This window comes from Phocoena sinus, chromosome 20 (assembly GCF_008692025.1).
Source record: "Phocoena sinus isolate mPhoSin1 chromosome 20, mPhoSin1.pri, whole genome shotgun sequence".
Taxonomy (NCBI): Eukaryota; Metazoa; Chordata; class Mammalia; order Artiodactyla; family Phocoenidae; genus Phocoena; species Phocoena sinus.
In genome coordinates this window covers 1,689,328-1,704,204 of record NC_045782.1, presented here as the reverse complement: position 1 = coordinate 1,704,204, position 14,877 = coordinate 1,689,328, and the positions used below count along the sequence as shown (strand labels likewise).

Sequence of the window (14,877 nt, the reverse complement as noted above, 5' to 3'; positions counted from 1 at the left end):
GAAATAAAATTTTCTTTATTATTATCTCGGTCCAAGACCTGAAGGCCATCTGTGTTTTCATAAAATAGGTGCTTTCCTGGCGGTCTCAGCTTCTGTGTTCAAATATCTTATGAACACTTGAGAAATGCTAGCGTCTGCTCAGACATGCTTCTGTCATTTTCCTTGTAAAGGGTATCCCTCGGCACTGTATGCTTTTGTTGCTGTTGGATGCCTTCTCTTCCGTTGCGTAGTCTAAAAGGTGGTTGTCTGTAGAGAGCTGTTAATGATGGTGAATTTTCTATCTTGTTTCAATTCTGAATGCCTCTTGCTGTTTGCAGTAGTTTTCAGATGATTCTCGTGGATTTTGCAAGGATACAATCATATCGTCTACAAATAATGGGATGATTTTATATTCTCCATTCCAGATGTTACTCCACTGATTTCTTTTTCCTGCCTAAACACCTATAGCAGAACAATAAATTGTCATGGTATTAGTGGAAATGCTTGTCTTGTTTAGGACCTCAGAGATAGTGCTTCTGTTGTTTCTCTACCAAATAGCATGTTGGATTTGGGGCTGACATACACACCGTTGACGCCAATAATCAATAATCTGTATTAAGGAACAGAAGAGAGTTTTATTTGAGGCAAGATGAGGACTCTAGACTGGGAGACACAATTCAAGTAGCTGTTCTTGTTTTCTGCCAGACTGCAGAATGGGGGAGGCTTATAAAGGCAAAAACCACAAAGCTGCGTTAAGATGTTTGTCAAGAGTTAGCATTGGAGCTGGCGAGAAGTAAGGGTGCTTGTTAAGCAAGGGTTGGCTGGGGTTGAAATGGTTGCGTAGTTACAAGGGGAGACCTTGATATCATAAGGTTGCAGCTGCTGGCAGAGATTCTTTTGAGAAAGGCTGTTGGTGTCCTTGAGTCTGATACGGTGCAGAAAATTCAAGTTCTCGATGATGCAGGAACGTGTCTGAAACCACATCCACAAAGGCCACCCAGCTCCATGCCTGAACCACAGTTACTCCGTCTCGATTTTTAAATGGTCTTAAATATGTCATCAAAGCATACACAAAGACACACATAAATAAGTTTATGTGTGCATCTTTTTTAAAACAACGTTCAGGAGGTATCCATGGAGTCTGCTTTATTGAACGTTTCCAGCAAGGATGGTTGAGGGTTTTGTCAAATGGCCTTTTAGTGCCTACAGAGATGATTCTATCATTGTTCTCCTTAGATCGATTATGATGATAAGTGATACCACTTGGTTGCCTCATATAGAACAGTCCTGATTGCTGTGCGCTACTCTTCCAGCGAGCTGCTGGACTCTGCTAATATTTTATTCAAGAATTTTGCAATGATAGTTATGAGGAAGATTGGTCTGTAGCTTTATCTTTTATGTAATCTTTCTAAGGGTTGATATTAATAGCATTAATGTTACATTCATAACATAAAGAGAATTGAAATTATTTCCCGTTTGGATGCCCTGAGACAATCTACATAGTATAGGAATGATCTGTATTATGAAGGTTTGGCTAAATTCTATGAAACTTTCATGCTGGGTGTTTTGGAGGACTTTGTTACAGCTTTTACAACTCCTTCTCTGAAATCAGTTTGTTTAGACATTATATCTTTTGGTGGGGGGGGGGGTCAGCTTTGGCAAATTATACATATTTTCAGAAATCTATCCATTTTATCAAGATTCTAAATGTATAGAATTGTGCAGAACAATCTGTCATGTGCTTTTGGGGTAAGTTGTTGTATGTGCGTTCTGCATCTATATCCACATCTGCAATTTCTGTGGATTTCCTTAGTAACGATGAGCTGTGTTTTCTGCAGAAAGTAGTCTGATTCGAGGACTGACCCAATGCTGTAGCATGTATTCAAGTAGCTCCTTTTGTTCTGTGTCAACCAGTACATTTTTACCGTGTAAACAATTTTGAATCTGTCTCCATTGCTCTGTGAAATTTTAATCCCGCAGCTGTCGTGAGAGCCTTCTGTGTCCACACAAACAGAGGTGCTTAGTTTCTTATCCTGACTTTTTGGAAATGTTGTCACGTGATGGCTTAATGAGTAACTGTCCTCAGTGTCATGTCTCTCTTGATGACCAGTTCAGGCTGGGAGCCTGTGGGGTATTTGATCAGCGTCAAGCAGGATTTCGCCCTTCTCTGTTTGGGACACAGAACTGCCAAGTATTTATTACGGTCTCATCCCTACCAAGCACCGTCGTCGACACCAGGGAAATACCGTTTAACCAAAGAGCCAGAGCCTCTGCCTTATGAGCTGCTGGGGTTTCACAATTCAGCTTTCCTTTAAAAAAGCAAAAAACCTAAAAACCTCTCCTCTACTAGACACTGAGCTCTTTAGAATAAGAACACGTCAGATCTCGCTTTTTGTCCATAAAAGTGCTTCTCGCTATTGGACTTATTTAGCAGGTGCTCAGCTTTGTTAAATAACACTTTTAAACTGTTAATTATACATTAACAGCATGGAAATATTGTGAAAATACATAAAAATATAACGATGAAAATTAAAATTACCTCTAGTTCACTCCTCAAATATAAAAGCTGAGGTATTTCAATGTATTTTATTCCAGCCTTGTAAAATTATTTTTCTCCCAGTATTTTTTCTGTTATTCGCAGAAGTGGGGTTATACTGAGTATGTAATTTCCCCCGATCCCATGTTAAAGACATGGTTTTTAGTAATTCTCTAGTATTTCCTTGTATCATTTATTTAATGCTTCCCTAATAGTGGACATTTAAATTGCCCCCCTTTTATCTTTTAATTGAAGTATTGCTGATTTACAATGTTGTGTTAATTTCTGCTGTAGAGCAAAGTGACATGCATATATATACATTCTTTTTTATGTTCTTTTCCATTATGGTTTATTCTAGGATATTGAATATAGTTCCCTGTGCTATACAGTGGGACCTTGCTGTTTATCCATTCTATGTGTAGTACTTTACATCTACTAGCCCCAAACTCCCAATCCATCCCTCCCCCGCCCGCCCCCCCCACCTTGGCAACCACAAGTCTGTCTCTGTGTCCATGAGTCTGTTTGTTCATGGATGAGTTCATTGTGTCATATTTTAGATTCCACTTGTAAGTGATATTGTATTGTCTTTCTCTTTCTGACTGACTTCACTTAGTATGATCATCTCTAGGTCCATCCATGTAGCTGCAAATGCATTACTTCATTCTTTCTTATGGCTGAGGAGTATTCCACTGTGTGTACGTACCACGTCTTTATCCGTTCCTCTGCTGATGGACATTTAGGTTGTTTTCCATGTCTTGGCTGTCGTGAATAGTGCTGCTGTGAACATTGGGGTGCGTGTGTCTTTTTGAATTATAGTTTTGTCTGGGTATATGCCCAGGAGTGGGATTGCTGGATCACGGTAGCAACTCTGTTTTTAGTTTTCTGAGGACTCTCCTTACTGTTTTCCAATAGTGGCTGCACCAACTTACATTCCCACCAACAGCGTAGGAGGGTTCCCTTTTTCCGCACCCTCACCAGCATTTATTTGTAGACGTTTTAATGATGGCCGTTCTGACCAGTGTGAGGTGGTAGCTCATTGTAGTTTTGATCAGCAATTCTCTAATAATTAGCGATGCTGTAAGTTGCTCCTCTTTACTAACATTGTGACGAGCATCCCGGGTGTATGAATTAACCGACATTCCGAGTCTCTCCTTAGGATGGGTTCCTAGGAATGGAATCAGTCCATCAAAGGGTGTAAACTGTCCGTCCATCTGCTTCTCAACTCGAGAGGTTATTCCAGTGAAATGGCCGGGAGTCCACGGGAGGCCCAGCCTCAGTGAGCCCTTGCCAACGTGGGGCCCCAGACATGTGAACAGGTTAGCAGACTAATTCCCAGTTTATGCTGGGTTCCAACTCAAGCCTAGACAGCCGGCTTTGTAGTGCAGTTATTCATATGTGAATGGGTATTTTATATCCACTTTGTTACGCAATGATATTTAAGTGATTTAAATAGTTTCCTCTCACAAGGAGACAGGCATTGTTTATAATGTTTCTCAGTCATCTCTTGTACGCAGCAATTGGAGAGAGGGTTCTCAGAGTGGGCTTCTAGAAACATCAGGTCTCCCAGGTACATGCACACACCCATCTAAAGCCTTCCAGCGGGTTCCCACTAGAGTTGGAATCAAACCTGGTCAGTGGTAAGCCTGAGTCTGATCCTGGTCCATAATTATCTAAAATTTTAGCGTAAGCTGCGGGTTACGCTATCGATACAGTAGTTACGGGAGAATGTTAATGATGCCAGGAGGGGGACTGCAGAAAATCTGAACGGGATACCTGTTTCCCACCCACAGGTCTCTGGTCCGGATCGACGGCCTGTGTCTTCTTTCAAACCCTCTTCTACTTGGTGTACACCTGGAGGATAAACTGGAACAGAGCGGCAGAGCAGGTAACAGAGGGCGGGTCCTCTTAGAGATGGGGCCCTGTTGATCCCAGGGCAGGTAAGGAATCTTTCATGGTGAAAATGGTGAGAAATCCATTGGCAGCACGACGCACTTTGTTTAGTGAAATGCATCCAACGTGAGAGTTGGGGGCAAAAGGAAATCCTGTGTCAGCACGTTTTCCTCTTAATATGGAGTTAATTTAGTATCTACCAAGCAGGGCTCAGCCAGAAAGAAAGAGAATTAGCTAAGAAACTATTTTGCTGTTTTGGTGTTGTAGTCTTAGAAAAGCAGTAGTGTTTCCTGATCTGTTGTCTAGTTGTAGGCATCTTCAAAAGGATCTTTTGGTCCAGGGTTTCCTAAGAAATGCAAATTGCTAAGTGCCTGTGATCAGGGAAGTTCTTGGGGCAGAACCTGTCCTGACCCTCTGGGCGTCTCTGTGTTGAAGTGTGAGCCCCGCTGACTGTGTCCGGGTTTGAGAGGAGATGGGTGGGAGGTCGGCGAGGGGAGGTGTCCTGGACAAAGCCGCGAGGAGGGGCTGAGGTGTGCAAACCGCCACAGTCTGCGTCTTGACCACCCTCGAGGATTCGCAGCCCTTCTGCCTTTCCTTATGGTGACGGTGACGTATCATGTCCTTCCTCCCTTCAGTGTGATCGCTGGAGGGAATGAAGTGTACAGGACGTTAAGTTGGACCCTAAACTTCCCCTTAGGTGATTGTACCATTTACCTTTAGACTTTGTTCCTTTTATCGGGATTTAGGAGCAGTAAAGGGCACAGTGCGAAAAACATGTTAAGTTTGCAACTATGGCAACAACTAATTTTCCATTATGGAATAGCATTAGCTGTTCCAAAACTTTTTTTTTTGTTTTTTTTTTTTTGTTGCTGTACTTTTAACGTAAATTTTAATAAGAGTTTCCAAATACCATAACTAAAACAGAAGAATTGTCACCAGGCTACAAACTGGAAATGATAATTTTATACCGTTAATGAAGCGTGTTAACTAACCTTGTCATGGTTTTCTGTCAGTTGTGTGTGGATAGATATTAGTGATGTTTTCTAAGTTATTTGGAAGATCTGCAGTATCTTATTGGAGATCAAAAAAGGAGCTACACTTTTATGTAAACATTTCTCCCGGATGTTAACTCCGTCATGGGTTTTCAGTGTATGAATCTGATTATCCCTTTTGTCGGTTTCTTACTCTTTCTCATATGGAATATTTCTTCTTCTGTGGAAGCAGGTCACTTTCCTATAAAATATTAATTGCTGATGTAGTTTTGTTTGTATTTTCCTCTCAATGGATTTTTTTTTGAAGAAGAAGATGTTGGGGTAGGAGTTTATTAATTAATTTATTTATTTTTGCTGTGTTGGGTCTTCGTTTCTGTGCGAGGGCTTTCTCTAGTTGTGGCATGCGGGGGCCACTCTTCATCGTGGTGCGCGGGCCTCTCACTGTCGCGGCCTCTCTTGTTGCGGAGCACAGGCTCCAGACGCGCAGGCTCAGTAGTTGTGGCTCACGGGCCTAGTTGTTCAGTGGCATGTGGGATCTTCCCAGACCAGGGCTCGAACCCGTGTCTCCCTGCATTAGCCGGCGGATTCTCAACCACTGTGCCACCAGGGAAGCCCCCTCTCAATGGATTTAATCCTGTCAATGAGTTTATAGTAAGGGCCTTTTCAAGCTCTACCACTGGTAATGTATCAGCTTTTTCTTTTTCTCAATTTTTATTGTGGTAAAATCCAACATAAAATTGACTGTATTAACCATTTTTAGTGTACAGTTCAGTGTACTACATGTGTTCATAATGTTGTACCATCATCCCACCATCCACCCCCATAATGTTTTCATCTTGTAAATCTGAAACTCTGTGCCCACCAAACGATAGCTGTCCATTTCCCCTCCTCCCAAGCCCTGGAGATCACAATTCTGCTTTCTCTCCCTTTGAGTTTTACTGCTCCAAGTACCTCATATAAGTGGAGTCATGTAGTATTTGTGTTTTTGTGACATTATTTTACTTAGCATAATACCCTCAGGGTTCATCCATGTTGTAGCATATGCCGGAACTGCTTTCCTTTTTAAGGCTGAATAATATTCCACCATATATATGTACCATGCCTTGCTTATCTGTTCATCTGTTGATAGAAACTTGGGTTGCTTTCACATTTTAGCTGTTGTGAATAATGCTGCCGTGAACATGAATGTACTACAGAGATCTGAGTCTGTGCTTCTGGTTCTTTTCACTATACGCCCAGAAGTAGAATTGGTGGGTCATCTGGTAATCTGTTTTTAAATTTTTGAGGAACCGCTGTACTGTTTCCCATAGTGGGTGCACCATTTTACATTCCAACCAACATTGCACAGGAGACCAATTTTCCACATCCTCGTCAACACTTGTTATTTTCTGGGTTTTATCCTGTTTTGTTTAATAATAGCCATGCTAATTAATGGGCGGGAGGTAGTATCTCAGTGTGGTTTTGATCTGCATTTCCTTAATGATCTGTTATGTTTAGCATATTTTCATGTACTTCTTGGCCATTTAAATGTATTCCTTGGAGACATACCTAATCAAGTTTTTTTTTAAATTAATTTATTTGTTTTTATTTTTGGCTGTGTTGGGTCTTCGTTGCTGCACACAGGCTTTCTCTAGTTGTGGCGAGCGGGGGCTACTCTTCATTGCAGCATGCAGGCTTCTCATTGTGGTGGCTTCTCTTGTTGTGGAGCACAGGCTCTAGGCGCGTGGGCTTCAGTGGTTGTGGCACACAGGCTCAGTAGTTGTGGCTTGTGGGCTCTAGAGCGCAGGGTCAGTAGTTGTAGCGCACGGGCTTAGTTGCTCCGCAGCATGTGGGATCTTCCCTGACCAGGATCTGAACCTGTGTCCCCTGCACTGGCAGGCGGATTCTTAACCACTGTGCCACCAGGGAAGCCCTGATATTGTCTTTTGATTAACAAGTTTTTAATTTTCATGGTCTAATTTGTCAGTTCTTCTTTTATTGCGTGTACCCTTGGTGTCATATCCAAGCAATCATTCCCAAATCCAGTGCTGTGGAGATTTTGCCTTATGTTTTCTTCTGAGAGTTTTATAGTTTTAGGTCTTACATTTAAGCTTAATCCCCTTGAGTTAGTTTTATTGTTCTTGTTTTTGTTTTTAACATTTATTTATTTATTTGGTTGCACCGGGTCTTAGTTGCAGCAGGCGGGCTCCTTAGTTGCAGCTCACAGGCTCCTTAGTTGCAGCCGGTGGGCTTCTTAGTTGCAGCTCCAGGGCTCCTTAGTTGTGGCATGCAGACTCTTAGTTGCAGCATGCATGTGGGGTCTAGTTTCCTGACCAGGGATCGAACCCAGTCCCCCAGCATTGGGAACGCAGAGTCTTAGCCACTGTGCCACCAGGGGAGTCCCTGAGTTAATTTTTCTATGTGGTGTTAGGTAAGGATCCGACTTGATTCTTTTGCATGTGGATATCCAGTTTTCCCAGAAACATTTGTTAAAAAGACTGTCCTGGGCTTCCCTGGTGGCGCAGTGGTTCAGAGTCCGCCTGCTGATGCAGGGGACACGGGTTCGTGCCCCGGTCCAGGAGGATCCTGCGTGCCGCGGAGCGGCTGGGCCCATGAGCCATGGCCGCTGAGCCTGCGTGTCCGGAGCCTGTGCTCCGCAGTGGGAGAGGCCACAGCAGTGAGAGGCCTGCGTACCGCAAAAAAAAAAAAAAAAAAAAAAAAAAAGACTGTCCTTTCCCCACTGAATGATCTTAGCATCCTTATCAAAAATCATTTGAGATTCCATGTGAATTGTAAGTTGGGTTTTTCTATTTCTGCAAATAATGTCATTAAGATTTTTATAGGGATTGGCATTGAATCTGTGGACTGTTTTAGGTAGTATTGCCATCTTAACAATGAAAAGGCATCCAATCCTTGAACATGAGGTGTAATTCCATTTATTTATGTCTTCTTTAATTTCTTTCTGCAATATTTTGAAATTTCCATTGTACTAGTTTTTTACCTCCTTGGTTAAGTTAATTTTTAAGTTATTTTATTCCTTTTGATGCTATTGTAAATGGGATTGTTTCATAGTTTCCTTTTCAGATTGTTCATTGTTAGTGTATAGAACAGAAATACAACTGTGTCTTGTCTGTGTTGACGTTGTATTCTGTGACAGTACTGAATTCATTTATTAGCTCTAACAGTTTCTTTGTGGAATTGTTAGGGTTTTCTATACATAAGATCATATTATCTTTTTTTTTTTTTTTTTTTTTGCAGTACGCGGGTCTCTCACTGCTGTGGCCTCTCCCGTTGCGGGGCACAGGCTCCGGACGCGCAGGCTCAGCGGCCATGGCCCACGGGCCCAGCCGCTCTGCGGCATGTGGGATCCTCCCAGACCGGGGCACGAACCCATGTCCCCTGCATTGGCAGGCAGACTCCCAACCACTGCGCCACCAGGGAAGCCCCATATTATCTTTGAACAGAGATAATTCTTCCTTTGCAATTTGTATGCCTTTCATTCCTTTTTCTTCCCTAATTGCTCTGGCTAGAATTTCTAGTACTTATGTTGAATAGAAGTGGCAAAAGTGGGCATCCTTGCCTTGTTCCTGAACTTAGAGGAAAAGCTGTCAGTCTTTCACTATTGAGTATTATGTTTGCTGTGGGTTTTTCATATATGGCTTTCATTACGTTGAGGTACTTTCCTTCTATTCCTATTTTTGTTAAGTGTTTTTATCACGAAAGGGTGTTGCGTTTTTGTCAAATGCTTTTTTTGCATCAATTGAGATGATGGTGAGGTTTTCTCCCTTCATTTTGTAATGTGTTTTGTATTAATCCATTTTCCTATGTTGAATCATCCAGCAATAAATCCCACTTGGTCATGGTGTATAAGCCTTTTATATGCTGCTGAGTTTGATTTGCTAGTATATTGTTGGAGATTTTGTCATCAGTGTTCACAGGGGATATTGGTCTGTAGTTTTCTTCTCTATAGTGTGTTTGTCTGGCTTTGGTATCAGGGTAATGCTGATTTCATAGAATGAATTAGGAAGTCTTCCTTCCTCACTTTTTGGGAAAAGTCTGTAAATATTGGTTCCTTTAAATGTTTGGTAGAATTCACCAGTGAAGCCGTTAAGTTCAGGACCGTCCTTTGTCAGCAGGTTTTTTATTACAGATTCCGTCTTCTTACTAGTTATAGATCTATTCAGAATTTCTGTTTCTTCGTGATTTAGTCTTGATACGTTTTGTGTCCTAGGAATTTGTCCATTTCTAATAGGTTATAGACTTTATTACCATACAGTGGTTCATAGTATTCTCTTATAATCTATTTCTGTAAAATTGCTAGTAATGCCCCCGTTTTCATTTCTGCTTGCAGTTATGCGACTCTCTGTTTTTTCTTAGTCCATCTGACTAAAAATTTGTCAATTTTGTGGCTCTTTGCAAAGAACCTATTTTGGTTTTATTAATTTTCTCTATTTTATTATATTTTTACTTATTTAATTCTTTTGGTTTATTTAATTCATTATTTTACTATATTTTATTATAGCCATTCTAGTGGGTGTGAAATGTGGTTTTAATTTGTACCTTTACTTCATGCAAATTAATCTTGAGCATATTTTCATAAGTTTGTTGGCTACCTATATACCTTTTTTTGTCTGTTCAAGTCCTTTATCCATTTTGTAATTGAGTCGTTTCTCTTTTTGCTGTTGAGTTGTGAAAGTTTTAATATATTCTGGACTCTTATTAGATGTATGGTTTGCACATATTTTCTTCCATCCTGTAGACTGTCTTTTCACTTTTTGATAGTGCCCTCTGTTGCACAAACTTCTAAAAAAATTTGGATAAAACTGACATATAAAATTATATTCGTTTCAGGTGTACAACACGATGATTCGGTGTTTGTACATGTTGTGAAATGATCAGCGCAATGTCTAGTGACATACATCACCATACATAGTCACAAGAATTTTTTTCTTGTGATAAAAACTTTTCAGATTTTCTCTCTTAGCACGTTTCCAACAGACGGCACAGTGCTAGTAACTCTAGTCTCCATGCTGTGCATGGCATTCCCGTGACTTGTTTATTTCTTTGCTATTGAGTTGTTGCACAGAAGGTTTTAATTTTGATTACAGACTTTATCTATTTTTGTTGTTGTTGTTGTGTTTTTGGTCCATTTCCAAACTGTCAAAAAAATTAAGTGGCGTTGGAACATAGAAATATTACGGAAGAAATAAAAAACTAAGTAGCAGACTTGGAGTTTTCAGTCTGACATGTAAGTAGCCCAGAAGTCATCATACGTGTAGGGGAGGCAAACCTTTACCTTTCCCCTCTTAGGGTTTTTCAGCTGGACCTGAGAATTAAACTGCCATTAAGACAGATTCCCGGGAGAAAAGCATACGCATTTATGTAAGCTTTATGTGACACAGGAGCCCTCGTAAGGAAGTGAAGATGCAAAAATGTGGCAGAATCTACATGCTTTTATACTGGCCGGTAACATGTAAAGAGTGGCAGCTGTAGGAGAGTAACTGAGCCATGGGCAGAGGCTAAAGGAAGGTAAGAATTATTTTAACAAGGTCTGTTTGTGTAGAATTCTCTCAGCTCTGACTCCCCAGCAAAGAAAGTTTCTCTTCTCCCGGTACAGGGACGATGGCACCTTTCACATGGGAGTTTTTAATGTCTTCTTTACAAAAAGAGAAGCAGAGATTAAAATGCTCTTCTAACCGCCTTTCTAACAACAACAACAAAAATCTGCCGTTGTTTTTCAAGTGCCTTTAGTTCAAAATAATTCTTACGCTAAAGTGGCATTTTTGGGGGTGGCATGTTCTGCCACCCTTCATTCCTCTCCACTCCCACTTTGAAACTTCCACAAGAAGTCTCACGGCCCAGAAGCTAAGGTACCTTGTTTCATAGCTCAGCGAACTAGTGTCTTACTCTTGAGAATAAGTCAATGCAGTTAACCTATTCTGTCTGTTGTGAGAGGCAGTGGTGCAGGAGGGTGTCCGTGTCCATCTAAGTTAGGTCTCTATGTGGTGTGAGCAGTCAGGCATTTATGAGAGGAGTTTCTGAGGAAACAAAAGAAAAACAAAGATTCATAGTTGGAAACCTAGTTTCTGAGTCCAGAGGGCATCCAGTCAAGTAGATTTCTGGATTTGAGCTCAGAGTATCTTCAGACGGTGGAAGGAGGATGGCGGTTGTAATTCGGTGAATTTCCTGGTTTGCCGTTTGAATGTCTCTGGTTATGGAATTGAGTGTTCCCGTGAATTTTCTTAGCGGCCTGCAGAACGGCAGGCATGAAGGTTGACCATACGTGATCTGTTGTGATGGTTTCTCTGAAGTTTATATCGTGTCATCCAGCTTTAGCTTATAGTGTTTCAGGAAAAGGATAGTTTTAATTCTTAGTGACTCCAAGTTAGAATGGTGGGACAAAACTTGCTATTGTTAGTTTGAGCAGTTGTAACTAGATATTGGAGGAAACTAGAATAATTCACGATCCAGTCCAGTTTACAGGTAGATAACAAAACCTCAAAGAAAACGAATAGGGGCATATCTAATAACCACAGGGGTGTGTGATAGTTTTCCATTGAAACATAATTTCCTCTCTATATTTACCCTATTTTTCTCAAATGCCATTATAGTAAGACTAATTTGTTTGTAAAATAAGTTTAGTCTTATCCTGGCCTGATTATTCGTATAAACACAGCAAGAATAGTGGTTTATCATATAGGTCCTTTTCAAGTCACCTTTGTTGGAACTTTTAATAAGGAATTCTAGAGTGGACCTTTAAAAGTCTTTCAAGTCTAGGAAGCCAAGCCAAGAATTTGCCATCAGACTTCCCCTTCAGTACCTATAGATTTGGGTGAATCCCTCTCTTCTTGAGGTCCCCAATGTATCTTAAGGTTCCTGGGCCAGCTGGAAAATGACCATCCTTACTCAAGTGTAAGTAAGGTACCAGGCCAGTGTTTCAAGGGACTTCATAAGCAGTGGCTCCATAAAGTCAACAGCAGTTCCTTAAATCTGTCTGGTCACATCTGATTCTATGTACATGTAGGTCAAGTAGCATGATCCAGACAAAGCCTCAGTAATAAACCAGTGTTTCCAATTTTGTGCTGTTACAGGGAGAACAGGTTCGTATCGAACCTGTGCAGATAAGTGTTTTGCCATGAAAATGAGAAGCTAAGAGTATCTGAGTTCTGCAAGGATCAGGTAGAGAGAAAAGATGATGTTTTAATTTTTATTGTTAAAAGTATAATCTGTTAAATGGTGGTAAGTTATAGATAGCTTAAGAGAAAGAGAAAAGATTTCCTTAAATCTGGAAAACAAAACATTAAAGAACCAAGAATGCTTCAAACAAAAAGTGCAAAAATTATAATCATCTACATCAGTTCATTTCAGTCACGTGTTAATAAGTCTTGTTTTGCTATATCTTGGGTTAGCAGTTTTATGAATCAATTGCTTCATTAGGGTTCTAAACATTCTTACCCAGTTCAGTAGTATGATCTTAAAGTTGTCAAAAACCTGTATTCTGGAGTACTTGTCAGGGTCCTTTCCATCAATCTCCTTGAAGATTAAGCAGTTTTTTCCCTGTAATTGATTGCAAATGCTTTCAGAGAAGAATCAAAGGTAAAATAATAACTGTCTGTGCAAGACAGAAGACGTAAAAATAGCCACGGTGAAAGATTTGGTGAGAGATTTGCAGTTGACAAGGAAATTTGATTACTGTGACATAGAGAACTTTAAAATAATAATTGGAATTATGACTGATTATATAGACAGTAAGGACATTTTCAGATTGATAGTTGAACTTCATTAAAGTTTTAAATTTCTGCCCTGCAAAAAACACTGTTAATAGAATGAAAGATAAGATAGGGACTAGGAAAAAATCTCTAAAAAATGTATCTGAAAAAGGACTGGTATCCAAACTGTACAATAGGACGAACGCTTTATTTTTTTTTCCTGTATTAAATCTTCTTTTTTTTTAATAGATCTTCATTGGAGTATAATTACTTCACAGTACCGTGTTAGTTTCTGTTACACAACAAAGCGAATCAGCCACATGTGTGCACATGTCCCCATATCCCCTCCCTCCTGAGCCTCCCTCCCGTCTTCCTTATCCCACCCCTCTAGGTCACCACAAAGCACCAAACCGATCTCCCTGTGCTATGCTGCTGCTTCCCACCAGCCAACTATTTTACATTCGGTAGTGTATGTATATCGATGCTACTCTCACTTTGCCTCAGCTTCACCCTTCCACCCCATGACCTCAAGTCTATTTTCTATGTCTGTCTCTTTATTCCTGCCCTGCTACTAGGTCCATCAGTACCTTTTTTTTTTTTTTTAAGATTCCATATATATGTGTTAGCATTTGTTTTTCTCTTTCTGACTTAATTCACTCTGTATGACATACTCTAGGTCCATCCACCTCACTACAAATAACTCAATTTCGTTTCTTTTTATGGCTGAGTAATATTCCATCATATATATGTGCCATGTCTTCTTTATCCATTCGTCTGTCGATGGGTGTTTAGGTTGCTTCCATGTCCTGGCTATTGTAAATAGTGATGCAGTGAACATTGTGGTACGTGACTCTTTTTGAATTATGGTTTTCTCAGGGTATATGCCCAGTAGTGGGATTGCTGGGTCGTACGGTAGTTCTATTTGTAGTTTTTTAAGGAACCTCCATACTGTTCTCCATAGTGGCTGTATCAATTTACATTCCCACCAGCAGTGCAGGAGGATTCCAGTTCACCGCACCATAGAATTCCATCACTTATTGTTTATATATATATATATTTTAATTAATTAATTTATTATTTTTGGCTGTGTTGGGTCTTCGTTTCTGTGCGAGGGCTTTCTCTAGTTGCGGCGAGCGGGGGCCACTTTTCATCGCGGTGCGTGGGCCTCTCACTGTCGCGGCCTCTCGTTGCGGAGCACAGGCTCCAGACGTGCAGGCTCAGTAGTTGTGGCTCATGGGCCTTGTTGCTCCGCGGCATGTGGGATCTTCCCAGACCAGGGCTCGAACCTGTGTCCCCTGCATTGGCAGGCAGATTCTCAACCACTGCGCCACCAGGGAAGCCCTATATTTTTTGATAATGGCCATTCTGACTGGCGTGAGGCGATACCTCATTGTAGTTTTGATTTGCATTTCTCTAATAATTAGTGATGTTGAGCATCTTTTCATGTGCCTCTTGGCCATCTGTATGTCTTCCTGTAGGTCTTCTGCCCATTTTTTAACTGGATTGTTTTTTTTTTTGATATTGAGCTCCATGAGCTGTTTGTATATTTTAGAGATTAATCCTTTGTTATTTCATTTGCAAATATTTTCACCCATTCTGAGGGCTGTCTTTTTGTATTGCTTATGGTTTCCTTTGCTGTGCAAAAGCTTTGAAGTTTAATTAAGTCCCATTTGTTTATTTTTGTTTTTATTTCCATTACTCTAGGAGGTGGGTCAAAAAAGATCTTGCTGTGGTTTATGTCAAAGAATGTTTTTCCTATGTTTTCTTCTAAGAGTCTTATAGTGTTTGGTCT

At 40.6% G+C, this 14,877-nt stretch overlaps 1 long non-coding RNA gene across 3 annotated transcripts in view; it reads left to right on the top strand.

Moving 5' to 3' along the window:
* LOC116745043 overlaps nt 1-14,877 on the top strand; it is an 85,707-nt gene that overhangs the window by 7,318 nt on the left and 63,512 nt on the right. For all 3 annotated transcript variants that reach the window (XR_004347243.1, XR_004347245.1, XR_004347244.1), the window contains exon 2: nt 4,306-4,400. This is a non-coding gene — a long non-coding RNA (uncharacterized LOC116745043). The remainder of the gene's footprint in view (nt 1-4,305; nt 4,401-14,877) is intronic.